This window comes from Herpailurus yagouaroundi, unplaced genomic scaffold (assembly GCF_014898765.1).
Source record: "Herpailurus yagouaroundi ecotype Mexico unplaced genomic scaffold, PumYag 140, whole genome shotgun sequence".
In the NCBI taxonomy this organism is placed as follows: domain Eukaryota; kingdom Metazoa; phylum Chordata; class Mammalia; order Carnivora; family Felidae; genus Herpailurus; species Herpailurus yagouaroundi.
Window position 1 is genome coordinate 56,105,729 of NW_024412395.1, and position 11,816 is coordinate 56,117,544.

At 46.0% G+C, this 11,816-nt stretch overlaps 1 non-coding gene across 1 annotated transcript; it reads left to right on the top strand.

Moving 5' to 3' along the window:
* The first annotated feature begins 11,045 nt into the window (after nt 1-11,045).
* LOC121031182 (U1 spliceosomal RNA) lies at nt 11,046-11,206 on the top strand. The gene has a single exon (XR_005790605.1). It is a non-coding gene; the product is annotated as a U1 spliceosomal RNA (small nuclear RNA).
* Nucleotides 11,207-11,816: the final 610 nt, after the last annotated feature.

Sequence of the window (11,816 nt, forward strand, 5' to 3'; positions counted from 1 at the left end):
CTGGTCCCGGTTGCCCCCTGTACTTCTGATTGGCCCTACATCGGGGGCTTCTCACGACTCCCTCTTTGGGTTTGATCCTTTGCTGCAACAGTTCACAGAACGTAGGAAAGCGCTTTACTTGCTGCTACGGCTTGACTGCCGAAGATACAAGTCTGGAACATCCAGATGGAAGAGATGTGTAGGGCGAGGTTACACGGGAAGGGGTGCGGAGCTTCTGAGCCCTCTCTGGGTGCCGGACCGTCCCAGCGCCGCCAAGTGCTCACCAACCCGGAAGCTTCCACGGTTTAGGGGTTTTTACAGAGGTGTCCTTAAGTGGGCATGATCGTTTCCATCCCCGGTCGTTGGGGACGAACTCAATCTCCAGCATACAAAAGCTGCTCTTACGACCCCAGAGATTCCAAAGGTTTTAGAAACCGTCTGCTAGGAAGCGGTGGCAAAGACCAGATGCCTTTCCCCGTGGTACCGCTGAAGACACGGTTTATCTGTGGCATCCAGGTCTCGCTCGTATTTCTTTATTCCAAGGGACCGGGCAGACTTTTTTAAAATCGGAGACCCTTTTTGGGGTACTCCTTCCTGGCTCTGCCTTGTCATCTCAGGTACCGGGAGAGGCTGTCACCTTCCTTCCACTGTCGGGGGCCACATGCTGGGCCGCCTCCACCCCCATGTGGAGGCGTGAGCTTCCCTTCATCAGAGGAAGCCCTCGGTGGTTCACAGAGGACCGAGGGCCCTATCGCTGGTTTCCAGGCAGGCGTGTTAGGGACTGACACTTCTAATCATTCAACCTCTCCGTCAAAACAGATTGAGGCTTTTGCGTCGCACAATCCTGGGAAGCCCTGCGTGCTCCCGGTTTTGCACCGGCCGCTTGTCACCTGCCAGGTGTCACGGAATCTCCTCTGGCCTGTGTGTGACCTGACCCTACCCTGAAGGCAACTTGGTGGGTGCTGCCTCTATGCCTGGCCCCTGGTTTGTTCTAGGCTAGAGTCTTGACCAGAGATGAGTAACCTACTTAGTTCTTTCTCTCGGGGCTCTGCGTTTTGAGAACCTGACCACAGGAGGCAGAGACCTCTGCAAATCAGAACCATTCTCCAATCCCAGCTCTGAGGCTCTGATTTGTTCCCCAAGGACAGCTGATAACCTCGTGTCTCTTCCTCCTCTCAAATTAGCCTCCCTAAAGTGAGGACTCGGGGCCCCCTTGGGTTACTTCGCTGGTGGGAGCTTATCCGGTAACGGATGGCGGTATTTCCCCAGCAGCAATTTGCTGTGACAGGGCCTAATCCTCCAAAGCATGGCCGCAGCCTTGTGCTGTTGTAAAAGGCGCTCAGTCTGGAGGTGGTTTTTCCCCCCTCATTTTCATTGTTGCGTGACCAGAAAGTTGACATCTGAGTCCCAGCCCCTCGAGCAGCCTAGAAAGCCGAGCCCACGCAAGGAAGACTTCAGCTCCAGCAACAGGCACATTGGTGATTGGGACCCTTTTTAATTCCTGCCCCAGGCTTCTTGCCAGCTCTCTGTCAATCTTCATGGCTTCTCCAGTGCCAAGGTCTGCCGCAACGTAGCCCTTCCCTCCTCTTCAGGCGAAGGTGTGTGGGAAGTGCAGTTAGAAGCCAGTTTGCCACACATGGGTCAAGTTCAGGGTCCCACCGGGACAAGTGTCTGGGATGTGGGAGCTGTTCATTTTTCCTTCTATTTTAAACTCTGGCCGGGCGGGAACAAATGGTCTGTCTCCTGTGGTCTCGGGTGCAGCACCTTGCCTAAAAGCTCAGTAAATATTTGTTGAATTAAATTTAAATAAATCTGTAGCAGCAGGACGCCCTGCGTAACACTTGTAATCGTCACCCACCATTCGAGAAAGGGCGATGTCGAGGGAAGATGGAGGCAGCCCCTGTCACTGGACAGAAGGCGGTCCGGTGAATGTGCAAACCCTACTTACTGGCCGGGATTGGAGAACCACACTTCCTGCTCGCAGGGTAGGATCCCCCTTTCCCTTCCGCAGCCCCAGGCAATCTCCTCTACCTTCTTCAGAGTATTCAATGCCGCCTGCTTCTTTGCAACAAACTCATATTTTACGAACTCTGTGTGACCTCGGGTGAATTATTGAATCTTTCTGGGCCTCAGCTCCCTCGTCTACATTACTGGTATGGCAATGGCACTGACCTTGAGGGGTTGTCGCAGAGGGGTTTCATCATCAGTGATGAAAGGTATAATGAACTTAAAAATGCCTGGCATACAGTAAGCATTTAATAAGTGTTATTTGCTATAATTCTTCCGGTCAACGCCGCAGTGATGATCATCGGGCTGGGGTCTGAGCCCCTCCCCTCCCTACCCCTCCACCCCCACACTCTGATCTTCCACGGCTCTCTGATTCTTCAGGTGGCAGTGTTTGGAGGCGACAGACCCTGTGGGTAAGGGCTGTGTGCTGGCTGGAGCGGCCCTGGAATGATGGGGGTGTGATGTAAAAGCTGAGGCTACTGCTTTATTTTCCGCAATTTTGGTTCATAGTGGGGCCAGTTCAGCACTACAGGGGTTTCAAAGGACAGTTAGGTGCCCTGCGTGTTGCACTTTCTCGCCACATTTCCAGATTGAGGTTTTCTTTTTTTTTTTTTTTTAATTTTTTTTTCAACATTTATTTATTTTTGCGACAGAGAGAGACAGAGCATAAACGGGGGAAGGGCAGAGAGAGAGGGAGACACAGAATCGGAAACAGGCTCCAGGCTCCGAGCCGTCGGCCCAGAGCCCGACGCGGGGCTCGAACTCCCGGACCGCGAGACCGTGACCTGGCCGAAGTCGGACGCTCAACCGACTGCGCCACCCAGGCGCCCCCAGGTTGAGGTTTTCAAAGCTGTAAGTTGCTTAACAGTATGCTTCTCTTGAGAAATTATGTATTTGGAAAAACTGCTTGGGAAATTCTGCCCCCCGCACCTTCTGGAATGTTCTGTATTCCTCAGCATCCCCATGCTGTGGACTTACCTTCTGGATTAAAATGCCTTTTGGCGAAGTTTTCTGATTAATCACCAATCACACTCTTGGGGAGGATTTAAGGGAGACCCGTGTTTTATTTTATTTTATTTTTTTTAAATTTTTACGGAGGCCAGCTCCATTGTTTTAGAAGGATCAGTTATATTTCTGTGATTTGAAAACAAAACAAAACCCAAAATGCTTTGCCACGAAGCCCATGGATCTCTGGCACTGCAAATGGAGAAAACAGTCCTAAGTGATTGGATTGTGGCTTCCGATGGGGTGATCGGACTCCGCTGTTCTCAGCAGGAGGGGGGGCAGGGCCAGGCACCTTTCCGAAACCCTGGCCTGTTGGAGCACATTTAGGGGCACGCTCAGTCGCGAAGCTTCCAGGATGGATGGGTTTTCCATTCCTGTTGAGAGGCAGTGGTTTGGAAATATGGCGAGAAACCCGGAATGAAAAGGTTAAACTAGTACATTTTGGCTGGATGAGGGTTAATTAGGAGACGATTTGCAAGGACTGTTATTTGTGTGCTACATTTACTGACCTTTCTCCCCCCCTGCATAGGATGAAGCTCTGTGCTCTGTGCTCATTATCCTTAAATGTTTCCTTTTCTCTGTATCATCACCCCATTCATTTTATTTGGTAGTTCTAAAATGCAGCAATTTGGAGCAGTAGGCTTCTCTGATTCTTGGGAATTGAACATTTAGCAGGTACAGCTATGCAGGCCTTAGGAAGAGTCTTCATGGTCATTGGGAGCTCTCTGGCACTAAGACTGGGCTCCCGGTCCAGGCTGGCAAGGATCCCAGCAGATACCCTCCAGTGCTCTGTGGGTGGCAGGCACGGCTGAAGGCCTTACAAACAAGTTTTAAAACAATGATCTATTCGGTTGATTAATTGTTTTGATTAACGGGAAGCCTTTTTCACTTATTTCTGTTTTCTTTGTCAGCCTTTGGACCAACTGTCACTTGGTTGCTGCTGTTATCAACCTCAAAAATACAACAGCAAGGTATTTTACTAGCAAAATGAGTTTATTCGGGAAATAACAGAGGAAAGGCAATTTGGGGCAAGGAAACTACGGTGATCCATAGGCAGGCCCCGAGAACAAAGGAGAGGGGCTTGCTCTGATGGAGGAGAGGAGGAAACTGCAGAGGGTTGCTTTGAAGAACAGTTCATTGGCTAAGAACAAGAGTTTGAAGTTGGGGCAGTTTCTCATTGGCCACAAGCTGTGGTGAGCCCATTGTTGCTGGGGCCGGGAGGGGTCTTCCCTCTTTTTCTTAAAAGCATGAGATGAAATTTCTAGGTGAAAAAATGTCCTCCCTTGTCAAGATAATTCGTATCTTCTTTCTACTGGTTATGCCTGCTGCAAGGAGTGCCATGTGTGTGAGAGCGCCCCCTTCAGGGATTCCCGACTCTGTTTTGAAGGAGGCTTCCTTTATTTGTTTTCACCTGTCTGCCGAGAAGAGGCTGGGGGCGAGGAAGATTTCAAGGTGAGGCCTGGGTGTTTTCTGAGATTGCCTAACTCGGCTTTGTCTAAGCGTCCTACAAAATTCACAAGTCGCTTTTGCCTCCAGGGTCACCAAAATGGCGGACAAGAGCCAGGGAGGCGGTGAGGACCGGGAACTTGAGCCGGAGGGGCATGCAGGCCAGGCAATTCTGCTGCTTCTAGCCTGAGGTGATTGATGGAAGAAGTAAGCCGGAAAGGAGAAGGTCCCTCTTGGTTTCTGAGTGCTCGTGTCCAGAGTTGTGGAGTCCAGGATAAGCATAAGTGTGGTACGAAGGCGAAAAGCACAGTTGAATCGTTTCCTCCTGTGGTCTTTTGTTGACCTCTCGCTCTTCCACTCCAATCATTCTGCTTCTTATCATCTAATGATTTGAAGAAAGGACGTTTGAACTCAAAAAGCAGAGGAAACAGATTTTTTGACCGTTGGACATATTTTCTCCATTTGCTTCAGGCTAGAAAGTCTGCTTAAAAAAAACACGAGAGGGCACCTGGGTGGCTCAGTGGGTTAAGCATCCAACTCTTGGTTTTGGCTCAGTCGTTGATCTCGCGGTTTCCTGAATTTGAGCCCTGCCTCAGGCTCTGTGCTGCCGGCGTCAAGGCTGCTTGTGATTCTCTCTTTCTGCCCCCCTCTCTCTGCCCCTCCCCGACGCATACTGTCTCTGTCTCTCTCAAAATAAATAAGTAAACCTCAAAAGAAATTATGAGAGGGCAAGAGGAGCTAGAAATAAGGACTAAAACGAGAATCCGTGGTTTTGTTTCGGTTTCATCGAGCTCTATCTATTCTGCTTTTAAGCGAAGCTTAATTTAAATATGTAAATCTTGATTGAAAAAAGACATGATTTAAGAATTCGAAAACAAGTTGTGTGAAAGCGTTCATCATATCTCAGACCGCAATCCCTTGGTGTGTTATAAGTATGAATTAATTATCGAGGAAACAATTTACATCCAACTTCCCAAGAGTACGTCTAATTGTGGGAAGTGTGCTACCTTAAGACGGTGAAGGTGGGATGCCCTGAAGGTTTGCCCAAGCCCTTAGCGCATGTAGATGTTCAGTAACTACTGAATCCCAATCAGGATGCCTTGACTCTTTGGACTGCTCTGCATTGCTGAATTTTAAATTGCTACCTGCTGACAAGGCAACGTTGAAGGCGAGGGGCAAGTCTCAGTATCAGCAGTAGCTGGACGAGCTTTGATAGGACTAAGGGAGATGCAGTTTCCAGGGCTCTGACATTTCATTCTCGTGTTATATAGCAGCTATAAAAAAGTCACTAGCGTTTTCCTGTCTTCCTTACTGATCCACACCAGTAATAGGAGAAATGAGGGTCCCAGCCTCATGCCTAATTTGGTAGCTTACCTGGTGAAAGGAGCCATGAGATACCGCGGCAAGAGGGCTCGCGTCAGCAGCTCACCCAAGCAGAAGTTCCCCGCGGAGGCGGCTGAAATCCCCAAGCGTTTCATGTGAAGGCCCCTTTCCTGAAAAACTCAGTATGAATGATTACCGAAGGCCGTTTCTAAAGTTATTTCTATAATGTGCATTTGCCGAAAATGGAAGAAATGAAAGATACTAATGTTCGAATATTATGAAGCTCGATATTGTACACATCAGGACATTTCACATCGAACTTAATGAGTCACCCAAGTGTTCAGTGACCAGTTGCTTTCTTAAACTTGGAGACTAATTTTTTTTTTTTTCTTATGGAGGAGTCGACTCGGTACATGGCTTAATATGGAAGATATTACAGCACCGAAAATATTACTGATGCAGATTTTATTCCCAGACCATTGAGTCTATTTAGGTATGTCATACTCATAAAAGCTCATGTTTATTGAAGAGGGTTATTAAATTTACCGTAAGATTTCATAAAGGCCCTTTTAGGTGAAAAATGCAGGTAGAAGGGTTTGAGTGGATGCTTTATAAACCTTTTACGAGTCACAAAAAAAGTTCTAAATGCAAATGTATTTTGTGGAAAGTAAAAGCAATTTGTTTTTCTCATTAGGTGCCAGATAGTCAGCTAACGTGAGGATGACCGATTTTGAGGTCTATGAAATCAGAGCCAACTTTCTTTAACAGAGGACCGCTAGCTGCTTGCGTCCTCTATCAAAATGAGCATCCCATTCTAAAGGTTAGGTACAGATATACAAATGTCTGCCTGGTTTTGGAATGGTTCTGTTTGAACCCTGGATATATTATTGAGAGGACTGCAATACATTTAGTTTAACACACACACACACACACACACACTCATGCGTGCACAGGCACGCACACACACACTGTTACAGAATACACTGTAATTAAAGATATTCATCACTGTGTTCATTTGAACCGGTACAATAAGAGTATCTCACACTGTTTCTCTTCATTACTATGCAAGGCCAGCGCTTATATTTCTTGATTTGGAATGATGCCAGAGAGTCATTTCAATATTTGAGCTTTATACGTTATTATTAATCATGATGATGATGCACTTTTCAATATTCATGGTACTTCACAACAATTTTTATTAGCTCTTTCTCCTAACAGCTGAATCAGGTCAAGAAAAAATTACTACTACTCTGTTGCAGGTGAAGAAACAGAGGCACAGAGAGATACATGACTTGTGGGTCACACGCGGATCATTGACAGAGCTGGTATAAAAAGCCACAATCTTATATATTTACCTTCTGACACTGGGGCTTTTCTCACAAATTCTCTCTCTCTCTCTCTCTCTCTCTCTCTCTGAGAATAAATTTTTCATATGAGAAGTTTGAGATCTATTTGGGAAGCTTAAAAAATACCACTGATGGGGCACCTTTGTGGCTCAGTCGGTTAAGCATCCAACTTGGGCTCAGGTCATGATCTCACGGTTCATGAGCTTGAGCCCCGCATCAGGGTCTGTGCTGACAGCTCAGAGCCTGGAGCCTGCTTCAGATTCTGTGTCTCCCTCTTTCTCTGCCCCTTCTCTGCTTGCGCTCCGTCTCTGTCTGTCTGTCTCTCTCAAAAATAAACATTAAAAAAAAATTAAAAAAATACCACTGAGTAACAGTGTTGGGCACAGAATGGGTTTTCGATAAATATTAGCTAAAGAGATGTACAAATATTCACTGGTGGTTCAAAGCATAAGATTTTAAAAATCATGCTTTGTGTAAAAGTAACATATTTTGACGTAATTAATGATAATTGGAATAGGACACCAGTTAGGGGGTAAGTTGGATATATTGCCTGTTTCAGAGTTAAGTGATAAATCACTGAAGGACAATAACTAGAGCATATGTCTCCAACAGCTTTTCAGAAAAGGTGTGATGTTCTAAATGTAAACTAGTGGGGACCAAAGAGGTAGTGAAGATTTATATGCTCTCTGTTGGCAGAAATAGATTTCTTTCCTTAGCCTAATAATGAGGATGCGTTACAAATGTTTATCCAGTAACCTCAGTTAAAATTATAAAACAAATGCACTATAATTAAGATGCCTACAAACCCCAAAGGGCCATCTCAGCCTTAATATCATCAAGACTGTTTGCATCCCAGGAACCCACCTCTTCCCGGTAGATGGGGGAAACGTAACAATGGGAATGCCATATAGTTTGGGGCCGCGGACAAGACAAGCACATGATCCTGTCAGTTAATCTGTACCCATCAAGTATCTTGGTGTTTCACTACCACATTGCTCTTGAAATGTCGGGGTCTGGTGTCTTGACAAACTCTAATTTAGGAGGTGTAAATATAATTCACTCAATTTTTACTCAAAAGGTATGTAACATTATGGGTGATCTTTCTTTAAAGTTATGTTGTGCAGTTAAATCCCTGTTCAAAGAAGGTGTCTAATCTGCAGGAGGGACACTGAGCCCTGTGGCGTACGGAACAATCTTGGCTCATTGCTTCCTGCTGTAATGATGGGGCAAAACGGGTGCTGTAGCAGAAGAGAGTAGGATAGACGTTTGTCTCTGTTTCGATGTTCATTGTTTATGGAAGCACAGTTCCCGTACAACGTTATGTTACCTTCAGTCTGTTTTTAGGCTGTCTATCGGATCATTCCTCCTGGGGCCCACTTTTTGACACTTCTTGGGTTTTGAATCATTTGGCACAATTAAACAAGCCAATTTTCAGTTTATTTTTAAAGGTATTATCATCGGTCGTGCTGGGAATCAGAATTCAAAGCTTAACACAACCCGTGTGCATGCAACGAAAATGTTTTCTAACTAGACTTGCTTGTTTGGACCCAATTCCTACCCTTAACCCTGTTTGAATCACCTTTAGCAGTGGACTGAGCAACCCTGGACCAAACAACACAGCCTTTTTATGCCTGAACATTTGGTGGATCCAGAGCACTTGAGATAGTCCTGTCTTTTTTCTTTTTTTTCCTTTCGATTTTTAAAAAATGCTTGTTTTTGAGAAGGCAGACAGGGGCAGAGAGAGACTGAGACACAGGGTCCGAAGCAGGCTCCAGGTTCCCAGCCGTCAGCAGAGAGCCCGATGCGGGGCTCAAACCCACGAACCACGAGATCATGACCGGAGCCGAAGTCAGAGGCCTAACCGACTGAGCCACCCAGGCGCCCCTAGGTAGCCTTGTCTTCACGGGGGCAATGCTATGTTACACCCTCATGTTCAATTTGGGGCTTCATTCAGCAAATGCTTACTGTGTGTGAGGCATAGCAGTGAATCGGCTAAGACCTCAGGATAGAATCCTTAAAACTAGCATCTGCTGTACTCTCATTAATTAAATATGTTGACCCGAGTTTGGGATGGCCTGACCCTGAAATCCTGGAGGAGAGATCCCACTCTGCTGACACTGGCAGCTCGAGAAGAGCCACACTGATATAAGGCAGCAAGGGTCACCCATAAAACAGGCATAGTAACAGCACTATGTTTATCACGTTCGGTAAAATGTTGGGCAAAGGAATGTATCCAGGCTTGTGTGACAGCAGAGTCTACTTGTCCCCGTCACCACATCATCTGCTTTGCCAGCAATACATTTCCAATGACTGAGCACATTATGCACAGTAGGTGGGATTAGAATGTTTTCAGGAAGCTTTAACACCTTCCTATCTCGTGAATGGTTTCCTTAGGCAAATACTGATTTCAAAACATGTGCTTCCCGAAGAGCACACTTATCGTGATGAGCACTGAGCAACGCGTAGAATGGTTGAATCGCTCTGTTGTACACCTGAAACTAATATAACCCTGTCTCTTAATTATACTGGAATTAAAATGTAAAAATGTTTGCGCCTACACAGTTAAGGGGCAATCGCGTTAAATGGGTACTGAAACTCGAGTTTCTGCCGTTTGTTCAACCACCGTCTCTTCCCCCCCCTGCACCCCACCCATGCTCAAGAGAAGAGAGAAACAAGATCGCGTTGACGCACAAAGAAAACAAAAACCGAACTCCCCAGATGATTTGGGTCACCTACTCTTGCAAAGACTTGTGGGCGCCCGCTCTCAAATCTGGAACCACTACGAACTAAAGGGAAGTTTGGCACCCCTCTCCCTCTCCCATCGACTGTTTGCATAGTTGGAAATAACTTCAGATCGGTTAGACACTTGCAGTAAAATTGCCCTTTGCTTTTGAAAACCTACAAATCGTAGGGAGGGCTCTTTGCTGTTGTAATGATAACATTGCAAAATTTGAATGAAGAATGATAGCGACAACCGTAGCAATAATGATAGCTAATCTACAGTGATCACATGCTGTGTGCTAGTTACTGTTCTGGGGGCTTTTGTGTTTTTACTCACTGAATGCAAGTAACTGTGAAGTAGGGAGTACAATTACCCCATTTTATGGAGGAGGACACTGACGTACGGGGGCGGGGGCGGGGGTTGGTAATTGTCTAAGATCACAGAGCTAGTAAGCGACAGAGCTGTGTTATGGACCCAGGCAGTCTGGCTCCAGACCTTGCATTCTTAAATAAACAACTATATATACCCTTTTTGTGAAATGATTCAAGTACCTTGTTTTGCTTATGTTTTCCTAATCCGGTAGCTGACAACGCGAAACATCTACATGCATGGTTGTCTCTTTTGGGCTTCGTCTTTCTGGCTGAAAGATTTCCCTTTTGTGTACGCGCACCCGGTAAGAAAGCAAAACCGTGCGAAGGATCCAGTGTGAAGGATGTCTCTTGCCCAGTTGCAATCCCTTCCCTCTCCCTGGCCAGAGGCAAACCTTGTCCCCAGTTGCTTGCGCCTCCTCCCGGGGAAATGCTGTGCACATAGAAGCTTCTATTTCAAATCCCTTTAAAAAAAGGGGTTGAAGTTCCTGAACAGACAGTTTTAAACAACAGCCGGCTCACATCAGTGACACAAACGTGTCCTGGAAAACCAAGAGCCCCAGACACTTCGACAGTCATATTCAGTTGGGCATATTGGCCGGGACACTCAAGTTTATGCTGTCCCCCGCTCATGGGAAGCACGGCTAAGAAGGTTATAAATGTGACATGTTTAGTCCACCGGGACCCAGGTAGACACCGTGCTCAGAACCCTTGGCCATTTGCTTCTTACAGCACCACCGACTAGTGCCAGCAGGTCCCGCTTCAGAGACAGTCTGTCCCAGAAGAAACACACACATTTTTTTTTTTTCCAGTGGGGGCACCAAATTCTAGCTGAGATGAGGACGTGGCATATTTCCCCGGCAGGGGAGATACCGTCATCACGAAGGTGGTGTTCCCAGGGTGAGGCTTACCCACGGCACGACGGGTAAGCTGCTGACCTCTGCAGTTTACCCAGCGGTGGGAAACTCCACTGCATCGTTTGTGGTGGGGAACCGTGTTCACACTTCAAAAAGATGGTGTATCTATGTGTCCAAATCAAGGTAGAAATATGAGAGTTTGACAAACAATGCTTGCTGTTTTAAAAAAGTACATTTTCACTGGTCTAGCCAGCCCACCTCTAGAAATGTATCCGAAGGCTTAGGCTACATAGTTGCTCCTGACAGACAGCTGGGGACAAACCAAAATAACCAGCCGGCCACGACACTCGGTGAAATAAATTGCGTTAACTGAATAGAGAGTCAGCTCGCCACTAAGAAAATGAAAAGAATATTAAGTGGCATAAAAAGTTGCTTCTAATACACAGCTAAGTACAAAGAACAATATGTAGGGAAGGTTGTATACAGAGCAACGTTATTTATTGCAAATGGGGAGTGTAAGACAGACCATGGGTGAGGGCTAGTGGAATGATTTACAAAAATATTAACCTTTTCTAGGTGGTAATAGGCAATTTAATGGAGGCTTTTCAGTGCTTATGTAAAATCTAAGAAACTTAACAGGGGATGCTTTTTAGCTGTATTGAAAATAAAACAAAAAGATTTTTTAAAAACTTAAGAATAATTAACTCTTGAAGAAACCGGTTATAGAGTATTTACCAACCAGTCATTGAAACAGTTTTTTCTT